Source organism: Lolium rigidum, chromosome 3 (assembly GCF_022539505.1).
Source record: "Lolium rigidum isolate FL_2022 chromosome 3, APGP_CSIRO_Lrig_0.1, whole genome shotgun sequence".
Taxonomy (NCBI): domain Eukaryota; kingdom Viridiplantae; phylum Streptophyta; class Magnoliopsida; order Poales; family Poaceae; genus Lolium; species Lolium rigidum.
Genome location: NC_061510.1, coordinates 390,840,999 through 390,861,644, shown reverse-complemented (window position 1 = coordinate 390,861,644; position 20,646 = coordinate 390,840,999).

The window sequence follows — 20,646 nt, the reverse complement described above, 5'->3', positions numbered from 1 at the left end:
ACTAAGCGAGGCATCATCCACACCTTCCCGACTAGGTATAGGTCGGGTGGCACGCCCTTGCGATAGCATCGGACGTGTGACCAGGGAGGCTTTGCGGGCCGTCGCTCTGAGGGACTGGGGCCAGCCGCAGCCCTAGTTGTTCCCGGCTCTACTGTGTTGCCCGTCTCTGCCCGCCAGGGGGTTTCTGACGTCAACAACACCATACTTAATGCAATTGTCTGTTGTTTTGCAACTTAATACTGGAAGGGGTTCGGATGATAACCTGAAGGTGGACTTTTTAGGCATAGATGCATGCTGGATGGCGGTCTATGTACTTTGTCGTAATGCCCAATTAAATCTCACTATATTTATCATGACATGTATGTGCATTGTTATGCCCTCTCTATTTGTCAATTGCCCGATCGTAATTTGTTCACCCAACATGCTTTTATCTTATGGGAGAGACACCTCTAGTGAACTGTGGACCCCGGTCCATTCTTTTATACTGAAATACAAATCTGCTGCAATACTTGTTCTTTACTGTTTTCTTGCAAACAATCATCTTCCACACAATACGGTTAACCCTTTGTTACAGCAAGCCGCTGTTTCGTTGGGGCAAAGTACTTTGGTTGTGTTGTGCAGGTTCCACGTTGGCGCCGGAATCTCTGGTGTTGCGTCGCACTACATCCCGCCGCCATCAACCTTCAACGTGCTTCTTGACTCCTACTGGTTCGATTAAACCTTGGTTTCTAAGCGAGGGAAACTTGCCGCTGTGCGCATCACACCTTCCTCTTGGGGTTCCCAACGGACGTGTCGGCTACACGCATCAAGCAAATTTACGGCGCCGTTGCCGGGGAACGAAGAAAAGCTACACCACAAAGATTTCTAACTCCCACGTCAACTACACGCCGACAAATAAATTTCCGGCGCCGTTGCCGGGAGATCAAGACACTGTCTGCAAGGGAGTCTCCACTTCCCAATCTCTTTACTTTGTTTTTGTCTTGCTTTATTTTATTTACTACTTTGTTTGCTGCATTATATCAAAATACAAAAAAATTAGTTGCTAGCTTTACTTTATTTACTATCTTGTTTGCTATATCAAAAACACAAAAAAATTAGTTACTTGCATTTACTTAACTTATTTCATCATGTTTCCTTTTAATTTTACCACAAAAGACATACCGGTAGGACGTGGGTCTATAGTTGGGAGAAACAATATAGAAGAATTTTTCAATCATGTTAGTACCGTTGAAGATTTTGAAGATAAACACTTGGTAGAACTTGCTCCTACTTATGAAATTGCTCGCTGCTGCTCTAGTTCGCATGTTGGAAACTAAATTTGTTAATCTCAATCCTATAATCCAACACATGTTTCTTACACTCGATGATATGGAAGAGGGGGAAAAGAAAGATTTTGTTTTAGAAACCCTTCTTAGAGAATTTGGTGGTCTAGCAAGAGAGGCTAGAAATGTCTTTGCTAAATTTAATATGCTTGGTTTTCATACTAATTTTGTTGGTCTCCTTGAAAAGATGGACATGGATAGAATAAGGTACACTAATAATATTAATGATGGTGGGGAGATCAAAGCACCAATACCATGTAAACTCCTAGCTATGAATGATGCACTAGAAAATAACTATGCTTGGCTTGTTCCTGAAAATTTGTTCGATGAGAGTAGCAAGCCCAAGACTAATGAAAAGGGAGACGCTGAAACTTATGTATCCAATATACTATGCTTGGTTGACAAAACTCCAAACCCCGCTGTAGATGCACCACCCTTTGATAATACTTGATATACACTTTCTGCGCCTAGGCTGAAAGGCGTTAAGAAAAGCGCTTATGAGAGACAACCCATGTTTTTACTACAGTACTTTTGTTTTATATTTGAGTCTTGGAAGTTGTTTACTACTGTAGCAACCTCTCCTTATCTTAGTTTTGTGTTTTGTTGTGCCAAGTAAAGTCTTTGATAGTAAAGTAAATACTAGATTTGGATTACTCGCGTGAAACGCATTTCTTTTCCGTCACGAATCTGGGTCTAATTCTCTGTAGGTAACTCAGAAAATTAAGCCAATTTACGTGAGTGATCCTCGGATATGTACGCAACGTTCATTCAATTTGGGCATTTTCATTTGAGCAAGTCTCGGTGCCTCAATAAAATCCATCTTTACGGATCGTTCGTTTTTGACAGATTCTGCCTTTTATTTCGCATTGCCTCTTTTGCTATGTTGGATGAATTTCTTTGATCCATTAATGTCCAAGTAGCTTTATGCAATGTCCGAAGTGTTAAGAATGATTGTGTCACCTCTGAACATGTTAATTTTTATTGTCCACTAACCCTCTAATGAGTTGTTTCGAGTTTGGTGTGGAGGAAGTTTTCAAGGATCAAGAGAGGAGTATGATACAATATGATCAAGGAGAGTGAAAGCTCTAAGCTTGGGGATGCCCCGGTGGTTCACCCCTGCATATTCTAAGAAGACTCAAGCGTCTAAGCTTGGGGATGCCCAAGGCATCCCCTTCTTCATCGACAACATTATCGGGTTCCTCCCCGAAACTATATTTTTATTCGGCCACATCTTATGTACTTTGCTTGGAGCGTCGGTTTGTTTTTGTTTTTTGTTTTGTTTGAATAAAATGGATCCTAGCATTCACTTTGTGGGAGAGAGACACGCTCCGATGTAGCATATGGACAAGTATGTCCTTAGGCTTTACTCATAGTATTCATGGCGAAGTTTCTTCTTCGTTAAATTGTTATATGGTTGGAATTGGAAAATGCTACATGTAGTAATTCTAAAATGTCTTGGATAATTTGATACTTGGCAATTGTTGTGCTCATGTTTAAGCTCTTGCATCATATACTTTGCACCCATTAATGAAGAAACACTTAGAGCTTGCTAATTTGGTTTGCATATTTGGTTTCTCTAAAGTCTAGATAATATCTAGTATTGAGTTTTGAACAACAAGGAAGACGGTGTAGAGTCTTATAATGTTTACAATATGTCTTTTATGTGAGTTTTGCTGCACCGTTCATCCTTGTGTTTGTTTCAAATAACCTTGCTAGCCTAAACCTTGTATCGAGAGGGAATACTTCTCATGCATCCAAAATCCTTGAGCCAACCACTATGCCATTTGTGTCCACCATACCTACCTACTACATGGTATTTATCCGCCATTCCAAAGTAAACTGCTTGAGTGCGACCTTTAAAATTCCATCATTCGCCTTTGCAATATATAGCTCATGGGACAAATAGCTTAAAAACTATTGTGGTATTGAATATGTACTTATGCACTTTATCTCTTATTAAGTTGCTTGTTGTGCGATAACCATGTTTCTGGGGACGCCATCAACTACCCTTTGTTGAATATCATGTGAGTTGCTATGCATGTCCGTCTTGTCTGAAGTAAGAGAGATCTACCACTTTAATGGTTGGAGCATACATATTGTTAGAGAACAACATTGGGCCGCTAACTAAAGCCATGATTCATGGTGGAAGTTTCAGTCTTGGACATATATCCTCAATCTCATATGAGAATAATAATTGTTGCCACATGCTTATGCATTAAAGAGGAGTCCATTATCTCGTTGTCCATGTTGTCCCGGTATGGATGTCTAAGTTGAGAATAATCAAAAGCGAGAAATCCAAAATGCGAGCTTTCTCCTTAGACCTTTGTACGGGCGGCATGGAGGTACCCCATTGTGACACTTGGTTAAAACATGTGTATTGCGATGATCCGGTAGTCCAAGCTAATTAGGACAAGGTGCGGGCACTATTAGTATACTATGCATGAGGCTTGCAACTTGTAAGATATAATTTACATAACTCATATGCTTTATTACTACCGTTGACAAAATTGTTTCGTGTTTTCAAAATAAAAGCTCTAGCACAAATATAGCAATCGATGCTTTCCTCTTTGAAGGACCATTCTTTTTACTTTTATGTTTAGTCAGTTCACCTATTTCTCTCCACCTCAAGAAGCAAACACTTGTGTGAACTGTGCATTGATTCCTACATACTTGCATATTGCACTTGTTATATTACTCTATGTTGACAATTATCCATGAGATATACATGTTACAAGTTGAAAGCAACCGCTGAAACTTAATCTTCCTTTGTGTTGCTTCAATACCTTTACTTTGATTTATTGCTTTATGAGTTAACTCTTATGCGAGACTTGTTGATGCTTGTCTTGAAGTACTATTCATGAAAAGTCTTTGCTTTATGGTTCACTTGTTTACTCATGTCATTACCATTGTTTTGATCGCTGCATTCATTACATATGTTTACAAATAGTATGATCAAGGTTATGATGGCATGTCACTTCGGAAATTATCTTTGTTATCGTTTTACCCGCTCGGGACGAGCGAAACTAAGCTTGGGGATGCTGATACGTCTCCGACGTATCGATAATTTCTTATGTTCCATGCCACATTATTGATGATATCTACATGTTTTATGCACACTTTATGTCATATTTGTGCATTTTCCGGAACTAACCTATTAACAAGATGCCGAAGAGTCGGTTGTTGTTTTCTCGCTGTTTTTGGTTTCGTAAATCCTAGTAACGAAATATTCTCGGAATTGGACGAAATCAACGCCCGGGGTCCTATTTTGCCACGAAGCTTCCGGAAGACCGAAGAGGAGTCGAAGTGGGGCCACGAGGCGCCGCCACACTAGGGCGGTGCGGCCCGAGCCCCGGCCGCGCCGACTGTGGTGTGGGGCCCTCGTGTGGCCCCCGCGTTGCCCTTCCGCCTACTTAAAGCCTCCGTCGCGAAACCCCCGATGCGAGAGCCACGATACGGAAAACCTATGCGAGACGCCGCCGCCAATCCCATCTCGGGGGATTACGGAGATCTCCTCCGGCACCCTGCCGAGAGGGGATTCATCTCCCGGAGGACTCTTCACCGCCATGGTCGCCTCCGGAGTGATGAGTGAGTAGTTCACCCCTGGACTATGGGTCCATAGCAGTAGCTAGATGGTTGTCTTCTCCTCATTGTGCTTCATTGTTGGATCTTGTGAGCTGCCTAACATGATCAAGATCATCTATCTGTAATACTATATGTTGTGTTTATCGGGATCCGATGGATAGAGAATACTATGTTATGTTAATTATCAAGTTATTACCTATGTGTTGTTTATGATCTTGCATGCTCTCCGTTATTAGTAGAGGCTCTGGCCAAGTTTTTGCTCTTAACTCCAAGAGGGAGTATTTATGCTCGATAGTGGGTTCATGCCTCCATTGATATCCGGAACGAGTGATGAAAGTTGTAAGGTAGTGGATGTGCTGTTGCCACTAGGGATAAAACATTGATGCTATGTCTAAGGATGTAGTTGTTGATTACATTACGCACCATACTTAATGCAATTGTCTGTTGTTTTGCAACTTAATACTGGAAGGGGTTCGGATGATAATCTGAAGGTGGACTTTTTGAGCATAGATGCATGCTTGGATGGCGGTCTATGTACTTTGTCGTAATGCCCAATTAAATATCACTATATTTATCATGACATGTATGTGCATTGTTATGCCCTCTCTATTTGTCAATTGCCCGATCGTAATTTGTTCACCCAACATGCTTTTATCTTATGGGAGAGACACCTCTAGTGAACTGTGGACCCCGGTCCATTCTTTTATACTCGAAATACAAATCTGCTGCAATACTTGTTCTTTACTGTTTTCTTGCAAACAATCATCTTCCACACAATACGGTTACAGCAAGCCGGTGAGATTGACAACCTCACTTGTTTCGTTGGGGCAAAGTACTTTGGTTGTGTTGTGCGGGTTCCATGTTGGCGCCGGAATCTCCGGTGTTGCGCCGCACTACATCCCGCCACCATCAACCTTCAACGTGCTTCTTGACTCCCTACTGGTTCGATTAAACCTTGGTTTCTAACTGAGGGAAACTTGCCGCTGTGCGCATCACACCTTCCTCTTGGGGTTCCCAACGGACGTGTCAGCTACACGCATCAAGCAAATTTCTGGCGCCGTTGCCGGGGAACGAAGAAAAGCTACACCACAAAGATTTCTAACTCCCACGTCAACTACACGCCAGCACTGTTCTTGCCAAGGCTATTTCTCTTGCTTCTTCTAGCAAGTCCACATCGTTTTCTCGGGCCTCCTTTACCTCTTCTTGGGTATAGAGTTGCACCCTTGGTGAATCATGGAGAATGTCGGTTGGTATGACCGCTTCTGCTCCATAAACCATAAAGAATGGAGTGTATCCGGTAGACCGGTTTGGAGTTGTTCTTATACTCCACAGCACTGATGGTAGCTCATCTAGCCAACACCCCGGCGATTTTTCCACCGCATCGATTAGTCTTGGTTTGATACCGGAAAGTACCAAAGCGTTTGTCCTTTCAACTTGGCCATTGCCTTGCGGGTGTGCAACTGAGCACAAATCCAACCGGATGTTGTTGTACTCACAAAATCTTTTGAACTCACCTTGAGCAAAGTTTGTGCCATTGTCAGTGATAATGCTATGTGGGTATCCATACCGCATAATAACATCCTTTAAGAATTTCACCGCTGTGCGCCCATCACATTTTGCAATAGGTTTCACCTCTAGCCACTTGGTGAATTTGTCCACCATAACCAAGATGTGGGTCATGTTTCCCCTTGCTGTTTTGAATGGGCCAACCATGTCTAGGCACCAAACGGCAAACGGCCAAGTTAATGGTATTGTCTTTAAGCCGGAGGTTGGGGTATGATTTTGCTTGGCGTACCTCTGGCACCCATTGCATTTTCTTACCAGATCCTCCGCGTTCTCCAAAGCCGTTGGCCAATAGAACCCATGCCGGAAAACCTTTGCCACTAGGGACCTTGACGAAGCGTGATGCCCACACTCCCCTCGGTGTATTTCCTCGAGCATTTCTTTTCCCTCTTCCGGTTTCACACACCTTTGGAGGACACCGGTAACACTTCTCTTGTACACCTCGCCATTGATGATAGTGTAAGCTTTGGACCTCCTTTGGATCCTTCTAGACTCATTTTCGTCAACCGGCAGAGTGCCGTTGATCAGGAATTCCTTAATAGGTTCAACCCATGATGGTGCCTCCCGAACTAGGAACACCGGTACGTCTATGTCCATCCTGTCCACCAGCATTGTTCCTTCTGGTACAGGCGCGGCGATCCCGAGCTTACCGAGTACGGTCCCGAGTTTGCCGGAACAGTCCCCGGGTTTCCTTCATCAATATCCATTGGTACAACATGTGATTCCGGTACAAAAACTGACTCCGACCCCGGACTCGGCTTGATTGATGGTACTCTTAAGTGTGCCAAGGCTATTCCGGGAGGAATTTCTTGCCTGGATGAGCTCAGCTTGGACAAAGCATCCGCGGCTTCATTTTCCGCACGCGGCACATGGTGAAACTCACACCCTTCGAAGAAGCCGGCAATCTTTTGCACGTGAAACCGGTATGAGGCCATGTTGGCATCTTTTGCGTCCCAATCTCCGGAACATTGTTGTACCACAAGATCTGAATCTCCATAGCAAATGATCCGGTGTGCACTGATACGTCCAAAACGTATCTACTTTCCCGAACACTTTTGCTATTGTTTGGCCTCTAATTTGTGTATTTTGGATGCAACTAACACGGACTAACGCTGTTTTCAGCAGAACTGCTCTGGTGTCTCGTTTTTGTGCAGAAATCCAACTTTCGGGAAAAACCTCGGAATTTATGCAGAAGGCCCTATTTTCCCAGGAAACTAACGGAGCCAGAAGGGCAATTGAGGTGGAGGCCCGAGGGCCCCACACCACCTGGCGGCGCGGCCCAGGGGGGGCCCGCGCGGCCATGTGGTGTGGCCCCCTCGGCCGGCCTCCGACGCCCCCCTTCGGACTACTTATTCGCCTCGACCTAAAAACGCACGGGGGAAGTCGAAGTCGCCAGAAACCCTCCAGAACGCCGCCACATCGCGAAACTCCGTCGCGGGAGCCAGAAGTCTCCGTTCTGGCACTCCGCCGGGACGGGGAATTGGAGGAGATCATCACCGCCATCACCGCCAACGCCTCTACATCAACCAGCCATGTTTCCCCCATCCATGTGTGAGTAATTCCCCCGCTTGTAGGTGAAGGGGATGGTAGGGATTGGATGAGATTGGTCATGTAATAGCATAAGATTGTTAGGGCATAGTGCCTAGTGTCCAGTAGATGGTACTTTTATGATATTGTTGCAACTTGTTATGCTTAATGCTTGTCACTAGGGCCCGAGTGCCATGATCTCAGATCTGAACATGTTATTATTTCATCATGATATTCGTTGTTTATGGTCTTACCTGCAAGTTGTATACACATGTCGCTGTCCGGAACCAATGGCCCCGAAGTGACAGAAATCGGGACAACCGGAGGGAATGGCAGCGATGTGAGGATCACATGTGTTCACGGAGTGTTAATGCTTTGCTCCGGTACTCTATTAAAAGGAGTACCTTAATATCCAGATAGTTTCCCTTGAGGCCCGGCTGCCACCGAGCTGGTAGGACAAAAGATGTTGTGCAAGTTTCTCATTGCGAGCACGTACGACTATAATTGGAACACATGCCTATTGATTGATTAGTACTTGGACACCGTTTTATTATTATCTGCAAATGCCCTGCTATGATTGTTACATGAGTTTCTCCCATCCATGCAACGCCCGTCATCCGTCCCCGTGCCTACAGTATTTTAATCCTGCTGTTTACTATAATCACTACTGCTGCCTTTGTTACTCTGCTGCCGTTATTTCACTCTACGCTATCTGCTATAAAGCTGTTACTACTGATAAACTCTTGCGAGCAAGTCCGTTTCCAGTGCAAGCTGAATTGACAACTCCGTTGTTAAGGCTTCCAAGTGTTCTTTGTCTCCCCTTGTGTCGAATCAATAAATTGGGTAATACTTCCCTCGAAGGCTGTTGCGATCCCCTATACTTGTGGGTCATCAAGACTATTTTCTGGCGCCGTTGCCGGGGAGCATAGCTTTATTTGGAAGTTCACTTGGATTAATATTGTTCGCTGCAAATTCTCCATCATGGGTAAACCTCGCGATACTAAGATCACCATATTACCATCCACTACAAGAAAAGGTACAATTCTGAGTACCTCCGCTACACTTGATTCACCATCTGTGATTGATAAACTTGTTTCACCGCCACATGCTTCGCATGCGGGTACATCTCGTTGAATCTGAACACTCTCATAATATTGATAATGTTTCTGTTGTGCTTGATGATAGTGGTTCATTGGGATCTTTTCTAGATGCTACAATTGCTAAATCTAGACAAATTGAAAATACTGAAATTCCTAATGCTACTACACCTGTTAGTTCACCTGAACTTGATTATTTTAGTGATGATCTTGAGGAAGATTATGTGGAGCTTGATGATGATTTTATTGAAAAATGCAATGCTACTACTGATGCAAGAAAAATTAAAAAGTTGCTTGCGAACACACTTCGTTAGATATAAAGCTTGTCTCCCGATCCTAAATTTGCCACATCTCCTATAAACATTAGGGATAAAGATTATGATTTTTCTCTTGATCTATCTCATATAGCTATTGTTGAGAAAACACCTTTTTGTGGTACTTGAAAAAGAAAGTGCTTGTTGAACACATGACTGAGTTATCTACTTTGAGTAGCTTGTTTTCTGATGATGTTAAGAAGCGTACTTACTTTGTTGCTAAAATATTTCCATTCTCATTGAAGGATGACGCTAAAACTTGGTATAATAATTTGCCACCTAATTCTATTAAAAGTCCGAAAGAATTGCTTGATGTTTTCTTCCGCAAATACTTTCCTGCTAGTGCTCAACATGCTCGCTTTGCGGAGAGTTTATAATTTTGATCGGGGAGATGAGGAGAAATTGCCCGAGGCTTGGGCGAGATTTTGCTCTCTTATTAGAGCTTTGCACGACCATGATTTAGAAAAGCATGATTTACTTGATATATTTTATAGTGGACTAACCATTGAGTCTAGGGCATACCTGGATAGTTGTGCTGGTTGTGTTTTCGGGAAAAGAACTCCGGACGACAGCTGAAGAATTATTGGCTAAAATAGGCCGGAATTATGATGATTGGAATACGCCTGAACCAACTCCAACGCCAATAGTGAAGAAGAGGGGTTTAATTAAATTGAATGATGAAGATATGAGGGAAGCCAAGAAGTCTCTCAAGGAGAAAGGTATTAAATCTGAAGATGTGAAGAATCTACCTCCTATAGAAGATATATGTGAAATAATTCCCCCTTCATCCATGATTGAGGTAAACTCCCTTCAACGCTTTACTAGGGAAGATATTCCGTATTCAAAACCTCCTGCGCAATGCTTAGATGAGTTTGATAATTATATTGTTAAGCAAGAAAATTTTAATATGAGAGTGGAGAATCATCTAATGGAAAATTCTCAAGCTATTAGTCAATTGCATGATATTGTGGAGAGAACCTCCAATGATGTTAAGATGCTTGTCAAACATTTTCAAATGATTCGGACTCAAATTGATCAACTCACTAAAGTGCAAAATGACTTGTTAGGAAATAATGCTAAAGAAAAACATGCTTATGAAGTAACAACTAGAGGTGGTGTCTCTACCCAGGATCCTCTATATCCTGAAGGGCATCCCAAAAGAATTGAACAAGATTCTCAACGCATTGAACCTAGACCTCATTTTAAGAAAAAGAAAAAGAAACATAAAAATGTTGTAGAATCCTCTGAACCTGTTAATGATCCTAATAGTATTTCTATTTCGATGCTTGAAGCTGAAAGTGGTAATGAACATGATAATAGTGAAGATAATGATAAGAATGATACTCCTGATAAAGAAGAGGTTGAAAAAGAACCTGAAAAGCATGCTAAAAATAAAAAGTATACTAAAGAAGATTTTATTGCTTGAGAAACATGGTAATGAAAGAGAACCTTGGGTGCAAAAGCCAATGCCTTTTCCTGCTAAGAAACTAAAATCAAAGGAAGAGGAACACTATAATAAATTTTGTGATTGGATGAAACCTTTATTTTTGCAAATCCCTTTAACTGATGCTATTAAATTGCCTCCTTATTCAAAGTATATGAAAGATATTTTTACTAACAAAAGGAAAATCCCCAATGAGGAAATTTCTACTATGCTTGCTAATTACTCTTTCAATGGCAAAATTCCAAAGAAGTTGGGCGACCCAGGTATACCTACTATTCCTTGTTCTATTAAGAATAATTATGTCAAAACTGCTCTATGTGACTTGGGAGCCGGTGTTAGTGTTATGCCCTTTTCTCTTTATAAGAGACTTTACTTAGATAAGTTGATACCTACTTGATATATCTTTGCAAATGGCTGATAAATCTACTCGCTATTCCTGTTGGTATATGTGAGAATGTCCCTGTTCAAGTTACTACCAATCGCTTGATATTAACTCGATTTTGTTGTGTTGGAAATGCTCGAAGATGATAATATGTCCATTATTCTTGGGAGACCTTTTCTTAACACCGCAGGGGCTGTTATTGATTGCAATAAAGGAAAGGTTACTTTCAATGTTGATGATAAGGAACACACCGTCTATTTCCCCAAGAGGATTGAAAAGGCCTGCGGAGTTAATACTATTTCTAATATGAGAACTATCAAAGTGGGAACCATCGATTGTCCTATATATGAGCCTAAATAAGAATATCAAACTCTTGTGATTGGATCCATATCAATACAATTCAAGGTAACACGATTGATTTGAGGTTTATTTCTTCATATGCTATGTAAAATTTATTTGGTGGCAAGACTTGATCAACCTTGTTAACAAATTCCTTTTATATGCATAGAGGAGGTAAACAACATCTCTTTCTTTCTCCACTTGCTTTAGTTGCTGTAGCACTTTTAATTTGCAAAGTTTCTTAGTTGATTTGAGATTTCAAAAATTTTCCTGGCCAGTAATAATAAACTTAATACCCAGAAAATGTGCACTTTTCAAAGTTTTCAAAAATTCGCGAAAATTATACCGTTGGTCCTATTTTTCGACGAGGCACCTGGGAGCACCAGAGGATGACCTGTGGGGCACCAGAGGGCGCCAAACCACAGGCCGGCGCGGCCAAGGAGGTTGCCGCGCCACCATGTGGTGTGGGCCCCTCCTTGCCCCACTTTGCCATCTCTTCCTCCCAGCACCTTCTCTCTCCCGAAAAACTTCGTACTCAAGTTCATCTCTCTCGCGTTTTGCTCCGGAGCTCCAGCATTTCTCGATCTCTTTGTCTCGAGCCTCAGTATTTGCATGTCGAAATTTGGCACATTTGCGCTTCGAAAATGGAATGGAATAGATATCACTTGAACCAGCAAGAATTGGAAGTCCAACAAGTTATGATAGTCAATCGTGAAGAGGGAGTATACCCCTCCTACTACCCGTGCGCGGATTTCATGAGAAGCGCGGGGATATTTGAAGATGTTCAAACTCTAATTTCTCGTGCAGGGCTGAGTGACTTTGTTGAAGGAGAGCCAAGACAATATGTAAAATTAACTATGGCTTTTGTGCAGGACTTCAAGTTTAATTGGTCGCGATCTAACCCCACGGTCCAGTATAAAATTTACAATAAAGCTGTCAACTCTGCCATTTAGTGCTTTTTGTGCAGCAATTAGAATACCGCAATGGGGGTCGTGCGAGAAGATAAGGGGATCGCTGCAAGAACTCTCGGATCTTTACAAGATGATTTGCGATGGAAGGAGTTTCTCAGGTGAAAGTGGTAAAATTACTAGTATTCAGCTTCCGGCTATCCGCTACTGTGCCTATTTTATTACCAAATGCGTTCTCGCCAAAAGGATTGGTAGTAAACTTTCTATCCCGGATTTGGCTTTTCTAGCGGCAGCACTGCAAAATAGTAGGTCTTATAATTTGGGGGCATTAATAGCTTATAGACTTGCTACTAACCGTGAGAAAGGTGGAATGTGTGGAGGCCTCATCGCCTCCCGTTTACTAGCTTTTCATAATGTAGAACCTCATCATTTTGATATTCCGTTCCCCATAGAAAAACTTGACATAGCCTCTATGATTAAACATGAATTTGTTTCAGATTCCTCCAACTTGGGTAACCTGTATTATAAGATGATATTTTATAAGAAAGTTTGGAGAATAACTAAGAAAACTGAGAAACTAGTAAGATTGCCTGCGCCTGTTTTGTCTAACCTTGATTCCAGGGGAGATTGGTCGGTCACAGAAGGTGCACTGGATGCACATATAGAGAGAGGAGGAGCCTCCACATGCAAGAGACGACATAGAGGTCGAGGAGCACCTCGACTCATCATCCGATGCAGCAAGTTCCTCGCATCAACATGGTGGATATGCGGAGCCTCCACGCTTTTCTTCTGCGCAGGAGCTTTACTATGACTACTCCATGGACTACCCACCGGCGAGGAATGACCCTCGTTGGGGTTGAACTCCACTTAGGCCAAGAGCCTAAGCTTGGGGGGAGGTATACCGGCATCACTCATTCTTTGCATATTATGATTGCTGGATACTTGTATATACTTGTTTAGCCTCTTTGAGTGGTTTTCTAATGAGAGGAAGATGATATTTGGGGAAGTGCTGCCTGAAAACAGATTCTGGGCTGTTACCGTAAAAATTCGTGCGCACAGCCAGAACGTTATTTTGAGTTGAAAATTTTTGTGCAGGTTCCCCAGGTTGTTATCTAACTTTCATTAGTTGAACACTTTTTGAACTGAGCAACGTAAGATTTTTGTAAAAATCGATTTCTGTACTGCTGTCAAGTTTTGGCAGATTTCTGCCATTTCGTTTTTCTGTGTTTCTTTTAGTTTGCTATTTCTTGTTTCCACTTTGTTTCTTTCCCAAAACACAAAAAGACCAAAAATATTTCTGTTGTTTCTCTTCATCATTTGTTTATCTTGGTTTCTTGCATTTGTTTCACTTTATTTGCTATTGCTAGTTTGCTATAAGAAAACCCAAAAAGATTTTGCTTTGTTTGCTTGTTTCCTTTTGTTCTTATTCTCAAATTCGAAAACACCAAAAATATTTGCTGTTCTTCTTTGGTTTGTAAAGTTCTTTATGAGTTCAATGGTCTTCGGTGGCTGGAGCGTGGTTTTCATTTCATATTATCCAAGCTACACAAGTGAAAAGGCAATAATGGCGATCTACGACAATCTGATTGTGGTGAGAGGCTGGTATGAACTCTATTTGTTTTCATTTTTGTACATATACTCATCCATGTGAGCATGCTTAGTTGGTTCATGTGAGGTATATGTTATTTAAGAAAGTCTAGTAGTTCATGATCTCTCATGTTTAGCTCCAATTTATTAATATGAGTAGCATGTCATGGATGTTTGCTTGCATTGTTTTATTCATAAGTAAGTATGGCATTGTGGTATCCTCCTCTGAATAATTCATTTATATCGACTTGGCACATGCTCACGCATGCATATGACTGAACAAGAGTCAATTAAGCCTCAATGATTTACATTGCTTCGAGTTCTTGTATCACTTTTATGCCTCGGTTAATTTATTTTGCCGCAAGCATGATTATGACGATTCACTGCTCTCTTGATTTGTCGCTCCCTAGTCTTTTTGCTAGCCTTCACTTGTACTGAGCGGGAACGCTGCTCGTGCATCCAAACACATGAAAACCAAGTTATTCCAGAGTGTCCACCATAAATACCTATGCATGGCATTTCAAACCATTCCAAGTAAATTCTCATGCGCTACCTTTAAAATCTTCAAAATGCTTCTTAATTTGTGTTAATGTTTCATAGCTCATGAGGAAGTATGTGGTGTTTAGCTTTCAACCTTGTCATTTACTTTTGACGGACTCTCATATGGAATAGTGGCACATCCGCTTATCCAATAATTTTGCAAAAAGAGCTGGCAATGGGATTCCCAGTCCCGAATTAATTAAACTTAAATAGACACTCCTCCATGGTTTGTGATTGTTGGACGGCACCCGAAGGATTCGGTTAGCCATGGCTTGTGTAAGCAAAGGTTGGGGGGAGTGTCATCATCATAATAAAACTAAAATAAAAAGGCACTCCTTCATGGTATGAGATTGTTGGCAGGCACCCGAGGATTCGGTTAGCCACGGTTTGTGCAAGAAAGGTTGGAGGGAGTGCCAAATAAATATGCAATAATTCATGGGAGCCGCTCTTGAAAGTCCGGTTGGCGAGGTAGTTAGTGTACCCATTACCATTCGTTGACAACAACAAACACCTCTCAAAATAATTTTACTCCTGATTTATAAAAATGAAAAGTTCTAGCGCATGTTAATCCCTGCTTCCCTCTGCGAAGGGTCAATCTTTTACTTTTATGTTGTGTCTCCATCCTTTCTTTGAGTACTATCTTGAGAGCACAACTGTCATTCTTAGTACAATATGCTTGTCTCAAAATATGATTGATTGTGGTATAACCTTGATGCTTTTATCTTTGACAATCACTACTTCTAGTCTTTCTATGAACTCCGGAGGTGCCCGGGCATTTATGTTTTGCCAATCAAATACAGAGCAAGCGAGATACCACTTTATCATACTCTCTTATGAACATTGCAATCCTCGCTTATATACATGATTCATGATGCTTATTATTAATTGTTGGTACCTCTTTATGATTGATATAGTCTGTTAGATGATCTTATTTGCATGTACCTTATTATGAACTGCTCAAGTATTAGCCATATCATGAGAATATATACATCATATGAGCAAATGTGTTCGTGAAAGTTCTTTTATCGCTCGCTTGTTAACCGAATTGCTTGAGGACAAGCAATAAGCTAAGCTTGGGGGAGTTGATACGTCCAAAACGTATCTACTTTCCCGAACACTTTTGCTATTGTTTGGCCTCTAATTTGTGTATTTTGGATGCAACTAACACGAACTAACGCCGTTTTCGGCAGAACTGCTCTGGTGTCTCGTTTTTGTGCGGAAATCCAACTTTCGGGAAAAACCTCGGAATTTATGCAGAAGGCCCTATTTTCCCGAGAAACTAACGGAGCCGAAGGGCAATTGAGGTGGAGGCCCGAGGGCCCCACACCACCGGCGGCGCGGCCCGGGGGGCCCGCGCGGCCATGTGGTGTGGCCCCCTCGGCCGGCCTCCGACGCCCCTTCGGACTACTTATTCGCCTCGACCTAAAAACGCACGGGGGAAGTCGAAGTCGCCGAAACCCTCCGAACGCCGCCACATCGCGAAACTCCGTCGCGGGAGCCGAAGTCTCCGTTCTGGCACTCCGCCGGGACGGGGAATTGGAGGAGATCATCACCGCCATCACCGCCAACGCCTCTACATCAACCAGCCATGTTTCCCCCATCCATGTGTGAGTAATTCCCCCGCTGTAGGTGAAGGGGATGGTAGGGATTGGATGAGATTGGTCATGTAATAGCATAAGATTGTTAGGGCATAGTGCCTAGTGTCCGTAGATGGTACTTTTATGATATTGTTGCAACTTGTTATGCTTAATGCTTGTCACTAGGGCCCGAGTGCCATGATCTCAGATCTGAACATGTTATTATTTCATCATGATATTCGTTGTTTATGGTCTTACCGGCAAGTTGTATACACATGTCGCTGTCCGGAACCAATGGCCCCGAAGTGACGAAATCGGGACAACCGGAGGGAATGGCAGCGATGTGAGGATCACATGTGTTCACGGAGTGTTAATGCTTTGCTCCGGTACTCTATTAAAAGGAGTACCTTAATATCCAAGTAGTTTCCCTTGAGGCCCGGCTGCCACCGGCTGGTAGGACAAAAGATGTTGTGCAAGTTTCTCATTGCGAGCACGTACGACTATAATTGGAACACATGCCTATTGATTGATTAGTACTTGGACACCGTTTTATTATTATCCGCAAATGCCCTGCTATGATTGTTACATGAGTTTCTCCCATCCATGCAACGCCCGTCATCCGTCCCCGTGCCTACGTATTTTAATCCTGCTGTTTACTATAATCACTACCGCTGCCTTTGTTACTCTGCTGCCGTTATTTCACTACTCGCTACTCGCTATAAAACTGTTACTACCGATAAACTCTTGCGAGCAAGTCTGTTTCCGAGTGCAACTGAATGACAACTCCGTTGTTAAGGCTTCCAAGTGTTCTTTGTCTCCCCTTGTGTCGAATCAATAAATTGGGTAATACTTCCCTCGAAGACTGTTGCGATCCCCTATACTTGTGGGTCATCATGCACCGATTTCTTTTGCGACCTTAAGCCCATGGATCAAAGCTTCGTATTCAGCGACATTGTTTGATGCCCTAAAATGTACTTGTAAAACATACCGGAGATGATCTCCCTTTGGTGAGGTTAGCACCACACCAGCACCTAAACCCTCTTTGAGTTTGGATCCGTCAAAGTGCATCTTCCAGTATTCTATCCTCTGATCTGGGGGCTTGTACTGCATTTCTGCCCAATCGACTAAGAAATCATCTAAAGCTTGTGATTTGATGGCGTCTCTTCTTTCATACACCGGTACATACGGTGATATCTGTATTGCCCATTTTGCAATCCTGCCGCTAGCATCTTTGTTGCACATGATATAGGAGATGGGTGCTTCACTCACCACCTTCATGGGGTGTTCCTCAAAGTAGTGCTTGAGCTTTGTGGCAGCCATGAACACGCCATAAGTCATTTTATGGTAGTGTGGGTAGTTTTGCTTTGAGAGGGAGAGCACCTCGCTAAGGTAGTATACCGGCCTCTGGACGGTTTTTCCTTCCTCTTCTCTTTCTACCACCACAACAACACTCACAACCCGGTTAGTTGCTGCTATGTACAACAACATGGGCTCTCTTTCCAACGGCGAAGCCAATATCGGCGCAGTGGCTAGCATTGTTTTTAGCTATTTAAACGCCGCGTCCGCCTGAGGGGTCCAGACGAACGTATCGGATTTTTTCATCAAAGCATAGAGTGGCAGGGCCTTTTCTCCTAACCTGCTTATGAACCGGCTCAGCGATGCTAAGCTTCCGGTAAACTTTTGCACGTCCTTAAGATCTTGCGGTATCGTCATTCTCTCGATTGCCCGGATCTTTACCGGATTGACCTCAATGCCCCGGCTTGATACAAGAAAGCCAAGCAGCTTGCCTAGCGGGGACACCGAAGGTACATTTCGCCGGATTAAGTTTCATCCGGAATCTTCTTAAGTTATCGAATGTTTGCCGGAGATCGTCGATTAAGGTTTCTTTTGCCTTAGTTTTTACCACAACATCGTCCACGTAAACTTGCACGTTCTTTCCGATTTGGTCAAACAAACATTTTTGCATACAGCGCTGGTACGTTGCACCAGCGTTGCGCAAACCAAAAGGCATAGTGACATAGCAGTAAGCCCCGTGCGGGGTAATGAACGCAGTCTTTATTTGATCTTCCTTTTTCAAGGGGATTTGGTGGAAACCGGAATAAGCATCCAGGAAAGACAACAACTCACACGCGATAGTGGAATCAATCACTTGATCGATCCGCGGTAAAGGAAAAGGGTCTTTTGGGCAAGCCTTGTTCAGATTGGTGTAGTCGATGCACATGCGCCACACCTTTGGAGCTTTTGCCTCCAGGTTCTCATCTTTCTTCTTTTCAACCAGCACCGGATTGGCTAACCACTCAGTGTGTAGCACCTCCACTATAAAATGGGCAACCAACAGCTTTTTTACTTCTTCTCCAATGATTTTCCTCCTATCCTCAGCAAACCGGCGTAAGGGTTGTCGCACCGGCTTCGCATCCTTCCTGACATTCAAGGAGTGCTCAGCTAGCTCCCTCGGAACACCTACCAAGTCCTCTATTGACCAAGCAAAGATATTCCGATTCTCACGGAGGAAGCTGACGAGCGCGCTTTCCTATGTCTCACTGAGGCCGGCACCGATACGAACGGTACGCTCAGGGAAAGCCGGGTCCAGCACAATGTCCTTTGTCTCCTTTGTCGGTTTGAACGCTGGAGCGCTCAAGCTTGCACTCATTGCCGCTAAGCTCAACTGTGAAGATCGAGCCGGCCGCAACCGCGGTTGCATCCTCTTCTTTTCCTCTGCGATCACCAGCGATTCTGCCAGGTTTGATCCGGCAGAAGCAGTTTCCAGCGAGATCTTGTAATTTCCCACCACAGTTAAGGGGCCACGAGGTGCCGACATCTTCATCTTGAGATACGCCGTGTGGGTTGAGGCCATGAAGGTCGCCAGTGCCGGTCTCCCCAACAGTGCATGGTACGGACTGTCTAAGTCCACCACCTCAAACTCAACGTTTTCAACCCGGCAATTGTCACGTCCTCCAAACGACACATCCACCCGGACTTTTCCAACCGGTGCGCAGGACAAACCCGGAACGATTCCGTGGAACGTTGTGCGAGTTGGCTGAAGTATGTTTTCTGTTATGCCCAGCGTATGCATGGTGTGCCGGTACATTATGTTTATGCTGCTCCCATTGTCTATCAGCACTTTGCTGAACTTGACGCGAGTCGTTGGCCCTTTCATGATTGGGTCCACCACGAGAGCATAACCACCCGGGTTAGGCATAACCTTGGGGTGATCCTTGATCGACCATGAGATTTCCTGCTCTGACCATTGCATGTATTTTGGTATTGCCGGCATCACTGCGTTCACTTCCATGGAACGGCGATGTAGGCTCTGCGTGTCTGTCGGCTCAGTGACGAACACGACACAGCACACGTCTGGGTCCTCATAAATATTCCGGCCCAAAGGTGCCTGTGGAGGTGGTTGGCCGTGGCCCTCTCCCACCTGATTGACTTGCTGATACTGCCTGCTGTTTGGCTGAGGCTGTACCGGTAAAGCATTTGCTCCGGTAAGCGGTGGTGGTGGTGGTAGCTGTTGCTGGCGCGGCATATCTTGTGGTGGTGGCATCATCGTGTTGCACCCTTGTGCTTGCGCATCTTTTACCGCCCCCTTTTGTATTAAGTACTTGGTCCAGGTACAATCCTTTGTCAAATTGTTTGACGGGTGAGCCGGATTCGGCGTGTGCCAGCGGCAAGGTTGATCCATGGCGGCTTCCATGGTGTATTTCGCGGGTTCTTGCCAATTCTTTCTCTGGCCCCAGGATTTCTTTTCGACCCATTGTTTTTTAGGACCCGCCCACGGCTGCGATCCGGTTCTCTGCCTCTGGCTACCACTGGCATCAGAGTTTTCTTGCACAGCAGCAACTTGCTGCGAACCATACCTTCGATCCGGGAAATCTTCCCTTCTTTTGTTGTTCCGGTTGTCCCGGTATTGTTCCTGGCGTTGCTGAGGCGGGTTCGATTGTTCCGGCTCAGCTTGTATCGCCGGTTGCATTGGGTCTCCCAATGCATAGTTATCCGCCACACGTATCATTTCCGCCAAAGTTGTTGGCATGTTTCTCTGCAGCCTTTGCCACAAAGGCGAACCTCGCCGGCATCCTTGGCTAAACAAAGCAATGGCTTGTGCTTCTATCACTCCTTCACAAGAGTTTCTAGTGGAGTTCCACCGGGTCAGGTAATCCCGGTCTGTTTCTGCGCGGCCTTCGCACGCACAAAGCGAGCTGCTGAGGCCTGTTTGGCCTTCGGTATGTGCTGCTGAAGTTGCTCACAAAAGCTTCCTCAAAGTCCAACCAGCCGTTTATGCTTCCTGCCGGCAAGTTGTTCAGCCAGATTCTTGCCGGTCCTACCAGAAATGTTGGCACGATTCTCACGGCCCAACGCCGGTTTCCCCCTCCGGCTACACAACCTCCGCCACCAGCGACGTACACCGCGGTCACATAATCCGCGAGCCAGTCTTCCGGCTTTGTGGTGCCATCGTATGTTTTGGTG